This window comes from Nyctibius grandis, chromosome 4, assembly GCF_013368605.1.
Source record: "Nyctibius grandis isolate bNycGra1 chromosome 4, bNycGra1.pri, whole genome shotgun sequence".
Classification (NCBI taxonomy): Eukaryota; Metazoa; Chordata; class Aves; order Nyctibiiformes; family Nyctibiidae; genus Nyctibius; species Nyctibius grandis.
Window position 1 is genome coordinate 32,514,796 of NC_090661.1, and position 14,922 is coordinate 32,529,717.

The window sequence follows — 14,922 nt, forward strand, 5'->3', positions numbered from 1 at the left end:
CATCCAAAGGATGGCATTCATGCCGTTAACCCACATACACTTTTTGGCAGGCTACAAAGAAGTCGGTGCTCCTCACAAAGCAGCTCTGTGCTACACAGTGACGGATGCCAGTAAAATATTACCCCAAAGTGAAGCCTAGTATATAAAATGTATGCAAGCATTGGAATCCATACCCTGAAAATTAATTTCTCTTGATGAGTAACAAAGTCTTCAAAGGTTTTATAACTCAAAAGAAAAAATTTACGGAGTTTGTGACACCCCACACTTCATATTTAACTGGAAAAAAAAACACCAAAGAATGAAGAACACACAAAAACCACTCAGGGAGAGCATGAGCAAAAATAGACTGAAGATTCCAATGCAAGATATTTCTCTCTCACATGCCTTTAAGTAATTATGGCTTCCAAAGCTCTTTGTCTATCCTTTGACACTGGAAACAAATGAGGAATTGTATCTTGAGCAGAAAGAAAGATTGGTTCATTAAAAGGATAAAAAGAATAGCAACGGAGGTCTGTGCATTAATTTTTTTCCCCTTATAAATGCATAGTAAGTGACAAAAAGTTTTTCAGATCAGCTCATCTTTTGCAGAGTAACATACTTCTGATAGGACCGTTAGTAGCAGGGTATAGAAACTTTAAACGAAACACGGTAAGAGACGCATCATCTTCTATTCCCTGATTCTTCAAAAGACAATTCTGTGAAATCCAGTACTTTCACACAGCTGCAAGCTCAACTCATAGCTCAAGCTATGAGATGGACTTTGCTACTCAGATTTCTACAAGCAGATACTATTTTCAGGAACTAATGGACTTGTTTGATGAAATAGACTCATTAATCAGACATGAGAGTAAATAACCTTTATAGGTACAGTATGCAGCAACTCTTTTCTAGAGTATGAAGACCGTAAGCATTCTGAAATATGTGTATACACATATATAAAATACATGGTTATATATGCTTATAATAATATACATGGTTCTAATAATGTAGAAGCAAATATTGGTGGAATAATGTCTAGCACATGAACCAAGTTCTCACATTGTTTCATTACTTCTTGCTCCTATCATTCTTCTAGAAACTGGTAGGGAAAAAAAAAAAACAACACATTCTCTTTGCTAATTGAACTTCGCTTTTTTAAAATCATACCTGGTTTTCATGCACCTATAAGCTAATTGAATCTGGATCAAACTATTTGGCTCCAAAAGATCTTCTACCCCTACTCTACACTGCAAAGTAAAAAAAATTACCATGCAAAATACAGGACTGTGTTCCCCACAAAAAGAAGGCAGGCAGTTATAAACTAGGGTAATAAACAAAAGCTCAAAGTGTATGTTCATGGTCACCACAGTTGTATGACACATTTAAACAGTCTTCTGCTCATTATCCACGTAGAACTCTCATCAACTCAAAACTTTCTTGTGTAAATATCTGTATATTCCCATGCAATTATGCTGTGGCAAGAAGTGGACTTAAAAGATTGTAACACTTTATGAGATCAGCTTTCTGCTTATGGGTTATATTTTTTTTAAAAAAATAGTGAAAAGCCGTTTTTAACAAAAGGCAATAATAAAATAACTTGTATGTGGCAAAACGCAAGACAATCAGAGCAAATGTACAATTGTAAATTAAAAAAAAAATCACTACAACAAATCATTCAACTATTTGCATACTCAATGTCCAGGAATTTTGTTAATAAACTGTTCTAGTCCCCGTCTCCGCTCCTCAATGAAGGACTCCTCAAAGATGCCTTCATCTCCTCGGAAGGGAATCTGATGTTTCAAAGCTTTTTCATTTGAAAATTCTCCCTCAGAAATATGGAAAACTTCTTGTGAGGCTGTTAGTTACAACCATTTTAAAGTTTCAAATAAAAAACTCAGCTACCCTAGAAATGTAAAGTCTGAAAAATTAAACAAGTTGAAAATTGGAATTCTTATAACCAGTACTGATCTCAACATACTTTGTTATGGAGTATAACAAAAATAACAACAGAAATAATCTTTGGCAGTATAGCACCATTCTACATCAACGGGTCATGGCAACAAAGTTTTGCTTTTAAATCCATCTGATAATGAAACCTTTCCAGAAACCTGAGAATACAATGCTGCTTTTCTTGAGAAGTCAGGAGGCCTTAGTACAGTATACAGATGAGACCTTGCAATATCAAACAGATCTGTTCCTGATTATCAGTGGAGATGAAGAGTCCTGTATGCTTAGCAGCCTTCAAGTTTTATGATTTTTACATGTTTATGATTTTTTTGGTAAGTGGACTATTTCAAAAATGTTTTAAGAAGAAACACTATTTTCTGTTTTACCAACTTCCCAATTTCAGAATCTTACAAGCTGTCCCTGAAACAATATGTAGTTCTAGAAGACAGAAATCCTTACACAATCTTTCAACCTCACTGGCCAACTGAAACTTGCCAAGGGAAGTTCAGAAATAGAACCATTCATTAAATAAATACACTATTCTGCATCAGGCAGGCCACGGGGATTCAACTCCAATGCTAAACCCCATGTAGCATCAAGTGCCACGATCACGTACCCAGTGAGGCTTGATCTCATCCACAAATAAAATGTATATACATTATAATTATCTGTTGTCCTGAATGTGTCAGGGATGCCTCAGATTACCAGGATTCATTTAAAAATATTTTCATTGCCAAATCCATTACCTAATGTCTGCCTCAGCTACAAAAAGCTTGCTAAAAATTTTTTACTGGCACACAAAACTCCAAATGCTAAGAAAAGTCTTCTTGACCATAGTTTCAAAATCAGAATTTTGTATTATTATTATAGCCTATTACACACAGTAACATGACATACTAAGATAATACTGCTTTTGTTTTTAAAACTCAGATTACTGCAGAACTGTAATGGAAATGTAATTATTTACATTAAGCTAATTACAACAAAGAGAAATACATTTAAGCTATTCTTTTATCAGTGAAGAACCACTATACAACTATGGTTTCAATTCTTTTTAACGTAGGTTAGTCACATCACACTCCCTACTTCCTCCCGCAATTTTTAATGAGCAAACAGCAGAAAGCAGTACTGCTCTTTATAACAGGTGAGAAGGTAGGGGGCGGTTTGCATATGAAAATACAGTAAATATTCAACGATGATAGTAGGGTTTTACTCAAAACCCAGAAATAGCACATAACATCCTAAATTTTGTATTCTCCCAGATTACCCAAAGCTGCTGTTTCAAAAAATAACTGCAGCTAGGTAATTTGGAGGGACCATTTTGCCTTCTTGGCTGAAGTAGTTAGTTCACAGATTATTTTCAGTTCCTTACGGTCAGCTTGCAGTTTCTGGTCAACTTGAGGTTCACATGTCACCTCCTTATTCACAAGTTGTCAGGACTAACAATTAGCATCAGCAGAGCAAGTCAGTAGCAATAAATATCTTATAAGAACCTTACAAGCATCAATTTCAAAATAAAAAGGTAGATAACAAGAGAGCTAGTGTTTAATTATGGAAATTTACCTGTAAAAGTTTTTTGATGGTTTTTTTTTGGTTTTTTTTTTTTCCCCCCACTTTCATAATACTAAAATATTCTAGTATTGTAGGTAGATTTATCATTTACTTGCAGATCACTTCATCTATGAAAGCTGAGGCAGATTCTTAGTACTACTGTTGAGCTACATCAGAGTCCCAGGACCTACCTGGGTATGGCATATCAATAGTAGTAAAGGACATGCAGTAATCAAAACATAAAGCAGGTAAACTGAAGGCATCCAAGTACACAGAGGAACAACATGTCCAGTTAGACAGTTACCTGTCTTCTTCAGACTTTAGAGAACCACATTTGGTCATTTCACAGCAGTTCTATGAGCAGGCACATTTTACAGAACTGCCATTTTGTGTCTAGAACTTAAGCCACCATCAAAAAAAGTTTGATCCCTCAAAGCAGCACAGAACTTCAAAAATAAAGATGTATGCTTGCTGACTATCTGCAACAATGATTTGGGATAGAAGAATTCATTTCAAGGTAACAGGACTGCTAAAAGAAATACCACAAAAACCTACAGAACAAAGGAAGAAGCATTATTATATTACAAAGATCTCCTTATTCTATTATGGAGCAATAATTACGTTTGGGAGCACATCTTGAGAGAAAACCCCATATGTATTTTCTCCATCAGGTACTATTTTCTAACTATAAAAGCACCTAGAAAGAAAAGACTAAATGCTTTGGTAGAAAGCAGTGCAGCTATTGACCACAAAAAAAAAAAAAAAAAATCATTCTTTAGATACAATTAAAAGCAGTAAGTGTCCTTGTTATTCCCATGATTTCATTCCCAAGAACATGTCAGAAAAGAGGATTTTCTCTTTATGGATACCAACAAGAAACTTTGGAGGATTTGTTTCGTTTATCTTGTATTCGTGTAACTTTTTCTGCAATACAAAAGAACAGACTTATCTCAGAAGTATCACAGAATGTCATACTGTACTTGCAATTCATTTTCAAAAGCAAAATGAACTTACACAAACATTATCATCCATGAAACCCTAATTACATGAGGATTATGATGTGATTTTTTAGAATATCATTCTAGAATTAACATCTGTCACTTGAGGCACTATCAGAAACAACTTCATTCATGTACTACTTCACAAATATTATATTTGGCATTTTGCAACTCCAGATCCCAGCCAACAGAGATTTCCTTTTTAATATGTTATCTAGAAGTCTCAGAGAAATACTGCTAAAAGAAAACGAACCAGAATTTTTCTGAGCGTCTTCCCCTTGCTATCTGAAACATAACATGATGCCTCTCAGTTATCCTCAAAATCTAGTGCAAATCATTATTTCACATTACCATACTGGCTCTTAAAACATGCATACCAGCCACCTCTTTACACAGGACAGCTCTGACCATCAGCCAACTACTTGGATACTGACAGGTCTAAAATATATCTGCGTATTTGCAGCATATTGATTAATGGAGCCAGCGAGAGGGTGAGGAGGAAGGTTGAGGGAAGGCGGCACCCTGGGAGACTTCCCCACCACCTGAGCACAGGGAACAGGCACACAGAGCCACCTCAGCTGTATCGCAGAACTACGTAGACTGTTAAACTTAATTGCAGTCGCACGTTTTATTCAACAGTTTAAAGTGTTCAAACAAAAGAACCTGTTAAGTAAAGCTGAGATTTACAGTACTTGTTCATTCCAAAAACTTCATCAAATCAGCTTCTTATTACACAGCAGCCAGGAGGAACTGTTTACAATATATTAAAAAGGCACTTTCATAAGCGTAGCAAACGAGTCAGGGTGTGGTTGCCTCGCAATTGGCAGGGAACATGTGTCTTTCAAACATTTCCAGTTCTACTGTGCAGCAGCTTGGGTTTAAGACAGCATAATGCAACAGGTTAAAACGCATTCAGAGTTATCTCATGCCACTGCCACAACCACAAGGTGTGCCTTTTGGCTCTGCTAGAGATACTCTTCATTATTCATCTTACTTTGCTTGCCTGTTCAAAGAAAAACATCATCGTTTCTTTACAATAAGGTATGTAGTAAAGCACCTCCATTTCCATAAAGACGAGTCCAACCATTTAGGATTTGCTGAAGGAGACAACAAGCATACAAAAACTATTCAGTGTAATGCATCCAAAAAGTTCAAGAATATACGTGGAAATTTAGGAGAACAGCAAGATATCTCATTGAAGGGTGTTAAAGAAACCAAATGCTCATAGGATGTCAGAGTGACAAATTACCTGGAAATTCTAACCAATCAACAAATATGAAGTGGGAGATAAGCAGAAGCAATATGCTTTTTAAAAGGGTGACCAAGGAGAAAAAAAAGGAGGAGAGAGGATGATGCACCAATAACCTTTCTCAAGGATCTACACTTGGACCTATGCTCATAAACATGGAGTAAACTGACAGATACTGAAACTTTTGTAAACTTTGAAAACTAAAAAGTCTGAGATTCAGATTTAGAATTAGTCAGAATAACCTCGTCTTAAAGTCAGTGTGGATATCTACAGAAGGTTTGCACAGTGACAGGCTGATTGTGAAATAAAATGTGACATGAAATCCATTGCCAAGAAATGCACTAGGAAGGGAAAAAAAACCTCAAGTGAATTTACATATTAACAGGCTTCACATTTGTTGTTAATCTTTAGAAAAAGGCCTGAAGTCACTATGGATAATTCACTGAAAATATCAGCTTTACACCATCAAAAGGTAAGTGAAAAAGAATTGGATATTTTAGAACAAAACAGAAATTATCACCACATACAATCTACCATGGTTCTTCTTTACTACTGTTTGCCACTCACATTGTTCAAAAAGATAATAGAGGAACTAGAGGAAAAGTGACAATCACAGATACAGCACGGCTTCCATACAAACAAAAGTTATGGACAATTCTGGCCTTGGAGGGATTAAAAAAAAGGACACAGCTGAAATCATGAACACAAGCAGGAAATAGTTATCCATGATATACAAGGATTGGTGAAATCTCAGTGAGATAACCAGAGTTTAGCAAGACATGTAAGAGCAATTTTCTTCTCCGCAATATGCGATTGTGACCACAGGACAACATCACAGTCAGAATTATAGTTTGATTCAAGAAGTGAATCCACTGAAGATCAGGCACTTTCTAATTTAACACCCCAGATGTGTCATCTCCAGTGCTGGCAGTCCTGAAGCTAGTAGAACACTCTAAAAATAACAGCTTGTAATCTACTGTTTCTTACATTTTTCCATTCATATTAAAAATTTAAAAAACAAAAAAAAAAAGGAGGGAGAGGTGGGAGCTGTTAGGTACAGTTTTAGCAGTATTTAAGGCTTAGATTTAACAGTCCTCAAAACTGATACATATAAAACAGTTTTGATTAATAAGCATCTAAGTCACTCTCAGATTATCAGAAGTGGTGTTCTCTCATGTTTCAGTCCATATGATATTCAGCATTTCCTGAATTCTACCAGAACTTTCTCTTACTAAATCAAAGTTTTCCACCATTTGGGACAGGGGAGGGGTATGGAAAGTCACAAGGGTTACAAATGAGTCACCCGAAACTACTGGGTAGCAACCGAAGCTGAACAACATGCTTCATAAAGGAGCCCTATAAAACCCAAAACAAATCGCACGCATTCCTGTATCATCAGAAGATTCATACTAGGTAGAACTACACATGTAATGAAAAAAAAAGTTTCTAAAATAAAGTCTGGGATACTGACAAGAAGTTAGATTCTTTTTCATGCACCAAATTTTCAACTGCTCAAGGCTTGCATTCAGTCCTTGTAAACATCTCTTATTTGTAAAGCACATAATTTAAGACTATGCAATTGCACTATGGCTGCCCCAAAATATTATGTGCTGAAAGCACCAAAGTGTTTACAGATGAATCTTGCCAAACAATCATTCCATCAAAACCACAACTCAACCACTACTTGAGCTAAACTTGTTCAAACTAGACTGAAACACAGATGTAAAGTATTATATTCTTACTAAATTGCAAAATAAATGCCAGGAAAACAAAAACAACACACCTACTGGAATGCATTCACAGAAGCAATGCGCCATGCACAGAGCTGGCAGTGATACTCATGCGGTGGTAATACAGATTTTGAAAGAGGAGAGGAAAAAAGCAGAACAGTAAGTTTCATCACAGGAACACACGGAAAATTCATAAATACCTCAGACCACTGACATTGTTTAGGTGGGTTTTTTCCACTCCCTCTCAGAATTGCACTCAGAAATGAAAGGAGCGACGCACTCCCAAGAGCGGGGGGAAAAAAAGGTTAAAAGAGAACCAACGAATCCATCACCTACAGACTTTAAGTACACGTTAAAACATAACTAGGTTATTCTCATCGAACAGCTGCATACTGTGTAAAGAAAGACACACTTTGTCTTATCCCCGTTTCTAGTGTCCAAAATGTCCCACAGCAGCCTCAATTAACATCCTCGCTGCAGAAAGATATAAAAACAAAAGAATTACAGAATTGTTGTGGCTGTGAATTCTCTCAGAATGAGACAGCAGCTGCACTACACTCAAAGTTGCATGTTACAACCTATGTTCTCTTTGTTTTACAAATAAAAGTTACACCAGCTTTCAGATAAGCTATTTCCTTTTCCAGTTTGATTCGCTGCTCTTTAAAAATATATGTACTAGCTTTGCTGGTTTTCAGAGAAGGCAACACATAACGACCCAGAAACACCTAAAGTTACCACACTATTTTTAGGATGTGGTTTGATGAGCAAACCTTTTGGTGCAGCTTCTTGCCTGTCTACTGCCTTCTCAATCGTGCAAGCACGTATGAGGTGGACGAGGACAGAGAGACCGCAAAATGACTCATGACTTGTGCAGCAGTGACATACCTGGGAGGGAGGCCCATAAGCAAAATCTAGCAGTAAAAGAGGCCAGTCATAATGTAGTTTCAGATGTAGATCTGACACATAAGGCACCCTAGTTCACCATTAAGTAAATTACTTTAAGTTGTGAGTCCCTTTCCTAGGCTGTCAAACAAACAGATCTGGGAGACACACCTCTCAATATCAAAACAGCGAAGGAAAGCGAGTGAAATCCTGGCCTCCAAAACCAGCACTTAAGCACATTTCAGTCTTAGGTGCTTATATGAGCTTAGAGCTTTCAAATTTAAAAAAAAACAAAAAAACAAACAAACAAAAAAACAACCACCAAACCTATATTCCATCTTAACCACGTGTTGCTCCTTTGGGCACATAAGATTGTCTCACTAACATTCAGAAAAGAGGGCCATTTGGCATGCAATAGATTAACGAGGGATATCTCAGTATAGTTTAGCTTAGGTACCAATTACCTAAGAAGTTTTGAAAATTCATGAAATACTCTTCTATCAAAAATAGCTCAAACCGCAATTAAATACAAAGTATAAAACTTTTTAGGAAGAATAACTGAACTCATTACACTGAAGAGCCTAAGTACTCCTCAAAAGAAGGCACTAAGGAAAACAACTATTAACATTTTCAATAATTTTCTAATCTGCAAGGAGCAAAGAGGACCTAAACCACTGTTAGCTTATCTATAACACCACAGTGTATATCAAAACCACCTTTACTCTTCCCTCAGCTGTCCTTGTTTTAGGAAACATGAAAAAATCCACCTGCACACAGGCAGATTACTTTCCCCTGCTCCATCATGTCAGGGACAGAAACTGTTCATGGTTGAAAAGAAAAATTAAACCAAATCCATGTTAGCATTGCATTGCAGGAATTACATTTTCTTTGGTAGAAATAAAAGAGCTTCAGAGTGTAAAGTCACTGTACTAAGTCAATTTTGCCACAGGATGATTCTTCCTGTCCATCCAGACCCTTCTGAATTCCTAGAATGTATTTTTAAAAAAGTCATTCTACTTTTGAGTCCATTAACAACCTAGAGCCCGCAAGAACAAAAGGTCAGAAACTGTTACAATGAATCACCTACAGCTATGAAGCTAAAGAAGTCAAGCAAAATAACACAGAAAAATCCAGAAATGGTTTAACTGCACACTGTGGAATAGATCTTCAAAAGAAATGGGAGGTTTCGTTCTCGGCCCACTTCTGTTCGAGCTTCTTTATCATGTGAGCTTTTTACTGCATGCCAAAAAATATCATGCAAAACTTTAATAACTGACAAGAAAAGAAAGCTTTTCAAATTCAAATGAAATGCATTTCAGGATATTTCAAACCCAAAGCAACTCCCTGAAGTTACTCCTCAGTAATAGTCATAACCTCCATATACTACAACCAGTTTAAAAAATGCTGTGCTTCCCCTAGGTTTCATAGCCAACACGGCACTTCTCTGTCCTCTTAAATTTCAAAATAAACGGATGCCAAAAATTCACCTCCTTTCCCTCAACAAACTTATTCTGCCACCGAACAGCTGTACTGTAGAAAGCACTTTATGTCTGCCACTACCATTTTCCAGGTTGAAGTATTCAGAACGATATTTCGCTTCATGCTGGAACGGAGAAAGACTGAATTTGACTGCTCTCTTTATCCTTCATAGTTCCCGTTGTTCTTCCCGCTTACCCAGTAGGAAGTGGCACGTTCTGTATTACACTAGCCAAATATCCACAAAAGTAAGGTTTATACAAGATAAGTTAATTCTTACCCTGCTCATCAATTCCTTTAGATAGTTGTAGGTTCACAAAACTCTTCAGATTTTCATTCTTGTCAAGATTTAATATCTAGTCAAGTCCAAAGAATAGTTTTCACCTAAAATATCTTGACTGTTGGAGATCTGATTTCATGTCAACAGCATCATGACAAAAAAAAAACAAAACAAACAAAAAAAACCACCTCCCTTTTTTCTCCGAAGTAGGTATTCTAAACTTGTTCTCTTCCTTTGTAAAAACCTTATCAAGAAAAATTTTAGTCACAGTTGTAACCATATAAGCAATTCACAGAGTGAACTGATAAACTGAGTAAGACTACATGGCAAGTTCAATTATGGATGCACCATATGCTTCGATATTCCTTTAGGTATACAAAAGGAATCAATTTGTGCAATTTGGTCCAAACACAAAAAGCCCTTTCGGCAAGACTGCCCTTTAGCTCAAGAATCAGTTTGAACACTTCCCTGCTGAAAACATCACCCATTCGCCTCCCGCAGTTGTAACAGGAGTAAACAAGCACAGGAGTAACACAGCTCTGAACCACTTGGTTCTGCTAAAGGAACAGATACCTTAAGACGGCAGGAGAACTTGCCAGATCCATATCTTTATTAGCAGAAATAACCAGTGGTTTTGTTTGGTGGGTTTGTTTTTTGTTTTTTTGTTTTTTTTTTCCTAATTAACGTTCCTCTGATATTTAAGGTGACCTTTGACAAAGCCTCTCAGCAGTGGTACAGCAGTAGCATTAGATGTACAGAGCTAGTTCAAGTTTTGTAACTCAGTTTCCTTTTTACTTTACATGTGACCAGAACTGCGAATCAGTAAATTCTAAAAATGAAACGTTTATGACCCAGCAAATGTATAGAGCCAAGAAGCTTCTTACATACTACTTAACTGGAAATCATCATGACAATAAAGTACAAAAATTACAAGCATTAATAATGTTTGTTATTAGCCTCAATTTGAAAATATGGAAAAGTGATTATACCTGGAATGCATCTTCTAATATCAGTTTTTACTTCTTTTTGCAGGCTGGAGTTAAGGTTTACCTTTCAGGAGATGCGGGGATCAGCACAGTCACGCTATAAAGCAGTATGCCAAATCACTAGCATTTCTTTCTTAGTAAAAGCTCTCAACCAAAAGACAACCTGGTACAGGTCCAGAGTTAACAGCTGCACATCCCTCCCGCCCATTAATTTCTCTCCTCTTCCAGTGGTTGTTAGCCAATGGTTCAGTTAATTACTGTTTGATCTACCCGCTTAGTGTGGATGCACTTATGCAAAGAGGAATGTAGCTTTTAAGAACAGTCTCCGTTTTGTCTACTAAAATACATGAAAACAAACACTAATCAAGCTAGTACTCTGTATGACGTATCCTCCCACCAGTGAAAATGGAAAGAATTGTCAAAAAAGGACTAAAGTCATTAATTGCAGCAATTCTTACACAACTTTTCAAAAGTGTCAGGTTAAAAAAAAATTATGCATCAGTCATGTTGATACCTGCCCACAGAACCTTATGTTGCCTTTGCAAAAAACATACTAGTGCCTCACTTGTGCCTTCTGCTCCTCAGCACTAAACCAATTCTCCTACTTGCTCAAGCAATTTTAGAACAGTCTGATGTAGTCACAAGCAACTAAGAACACAAATTTATGATCCAAGTGTAAGAAACTTTAAAAGCAGGCATCCCTTAGAGTATTATGCATGCTGTACAGGGCAGGCATTCCATTCAATCCAGGCTGATGCATTACTTTTTGTGAGAGGTGTATGGCAGCCTGGGAGCCTCTGTTCTCCAGGCACTCCCTGATAAGAGCGTTGCACGCGCTGTCAGTGAGACACGCTGAACCTTCTACAAGCACATTGGCATGGGAAGAGCAACACTACCACACTGTATGATTGCCAAGATGGAGATGTTTTACCAGGAATTTCCCTTTTTTCCTGGCAGCTTTTTGGGAGGCAGGGTGGTGTTTCAGGTTGTTTGAGGCTTTTTTTTTTTTTTTGGAGGGTGTGGAAATCAAAAACTAAAACAAATTTACATTTGCTAGATTATTTCTTTGAATTTGCTAGTTGGGAAGCTAGGGACTAAAGAGAAACAGGACTGCATTCACCTTGGCTGCAGTTGCTTTAAAGCAGGTTTGGTTTCCATAATTAAACCTGCATTTGGTACATACTGAAATGCAAGTACAGCCAGTGAGATATTCAGATTCAATCTTCTTAGCAAAAGCAAAAATGAGCCAACTTCATAATTTATATATTCTGATCAAGACACATACTAAATATTTATCTGGTGTAGACCACTGCTGTAGAAGAAAACAATGACAGAAAGCAGTTTTAGAATAATTGCCACACATACGCAAGCCTCCCTCTCCAACTAAAGACTGGCTTAGGCTACAAGTCACAACTATTTCTAGCCACTCTAATATTTTGCCACTAAGAATATCCAGTTTTAACAACAACAACAAAAAAATATTTAATAATGGACTTAGTGGCAAAGAAAGGAAAATTAATTCAAGTTTACCATACTGCAATTTTCTTCAGCTTATCCATCCTACAAGCAATTCCACATACAGAACAGCTCACACATAAATGAAACTCAAGTCTAAAGTAACAACAGTTTTATTTCTCTTCCTCTTATTTTCATCTCTGTCCTGGTTTGGCCTAAACCAGGCCGATTTTCCTTTCAGTGATTTTTGCTTTCAGCTAAGTCTCCTCTAAGTAACTGCACTTTCTGAAACTAACTGCATGTTTGCAGACAGTGTCTGCCTCCAGGACTGATAACGCCCGAAGTTTGTAGTTATCGCTGAGGCACCGGTAGGGATGTTGTGCAGTAAGGCTCTTGCTGTACTTATTCTTAGAGAAACCAAGGTCACTGCTGAATTCCTCACGGCTTACAAGTGAAGAGCCGAAGGGGGGTTGCAGCTGCAGCGGGGAGCAGACAGGGCAGGTGACCCAAAATTGACCAACGAGGGTATTCCATCCCACACACGTCATTCTCGGTATAAAGCGGGGGGATCACGAGGGTCTCGCTCTCTTTCTGCTATGGCCGGTGTCCAAGGAGGACTCAGTCTGTTTTCCTGCTGCCCCCGATCCCGATCCGTGCATCCCTGAATCCAGCTCTCGACCGTCGCTAGGCCCAGCCTGGGCCTTCCCGGAGCCTGCCCTGCAGTGCCGGTGGTGACGTGGCTGACTTCAGGGGAGCTCAGTCTTGGTTTTGTATATATATTTGTATATATTTGATTATTTCTATTATTATTATTATACTCTTTTTCATTATTATAGTTTATTAAAACTGTTTTAACTTTCCAACCCGGAAGTCTCTCTCCCTTTTCCCTTTCCCTTTGTGGGGAGGGGGAGGGATAACAGAGGGCATCTGCCGCAAGTTTAATAGCTGGCCCAGCTTTAAACCGTGACACATCTCCCAGTCCCTCAGATGTCAAAATACAAATACCATTTGTATTTCAAGATATCCAGGACACCAGACAGACCTTCAGCCAGAAACAATAACATCTCTACAGCCTTCCATATAAAAGCCATCCCTATTCCATCTAAATCAAGGCAGAAACTCCCTACCCTGAAATGCAGCATTGTTTTTGTACTAGATGATCTTTAAAGGTTCTTTCCAACCCACACCATTCTGTGATTCTGTGAATTACACATATAAACCAAGAAGTAGGTTGCTACAGGTTTAGTGAGTTTTAGCTGACCCTCATCTACTATAAATATTATTTCAACAATAAGGTTAGGTATCTTAACAACAAAAATGAACTCCACAAAAAAGCAGAAAGTACCACCATCAGCTATACTAACATCTTAGCTTGTAAGCCTTTTTACTTCCAGTGTTATTTTAGAAGCTCCTGAACAGTGAAGTTTCTGTAAGAAATGCATTTAATAGTTTCAAACTTTAAAAAGTTTGTAATCATGAACACTGCAGGTGTTATTTTTCTTCAGACAACATGAAAAGAGCAAGGGCAGGGCGGTGGAAGTCAATGTTCACCTGAAGCTGATCAGAAAGAAAATTAAGAAAAAAAAAGTAGACATGCACTACTCTGACAGTAGTAAAAAAAATAGCCCATGCAAGGCTTTGACTGCAATTTTAACACAGACCAACCTCTCACAAACAGTGTACACTTTTACAACTTGTTTTAAAAGAAAAAACTGTAGTTTAGAAAGCCCACGCCTGTGACTACAGAAAGCAAGTTGCAGGTGCATTACAAAAATAAGTTTGTCCTGCACAGGTGATAAAAAAATAAACCTTCCTCATGGGAATAAAACTCTAAGAGGTAGAAAACTGGAGTTAGTTGAAACTCCACATGACAACCCACATAATTTCATGGAAGATTAAAACAATCATTTAAATAATCGAAGAAGCATGAAGCCATTCAAATATGCACTGTTTACATTTTTATCTCATCTGTGTCCGCTGATCAAATTAACAGAAAAAAGCAACATTGGCAAGATAGCAAAGAGTGGCTCTATCAGACACAATTACACCTGATAAATCTTTTCCCGTGAGGTGAAAGGCAAGAGAGCTGTGACAAGCACAGGCTGCAAGGTGATTTTGTCCTTATGTCCTGAAACACTACATGGTACCTTAAGAACAAAGCTAGCGATCCAACCTGCCCACAGCCCACAGCACAAGTGCTGCAGTTGCCAAAAAATAATTTTGTGCAGGTCCCAGCAAGCTTTAGCTAAAGTTAGTCTTCGGCTAAAATGAAAGTCATATAACTGAAAACGTTACCATAGGAGAGGTGTGAACCTAAGCCAAAGGTCTGAATTCTGGATGACTCGGACTCCGCACCAGGACAGCTTCTATCACAGCTAGCTCCTGCGCT

At 37.6% G+C, this 14,922-nt stretch overlaps 1 protein-coding gene across 5 annotated transcripts in view; it reads right to left on the bottom strand.

Annotated features, from left to right (window-relative positions):
• The window catches only part of SIPA1L1 (signal induced proliferation associated 1 like 1), a 241,315-nt gene that overhangs the window by 201,840 nt on the left and 24,553 nt on the right, over window positions 1-14,922 (bottom strand). The window lies entirely within an intron of this gene.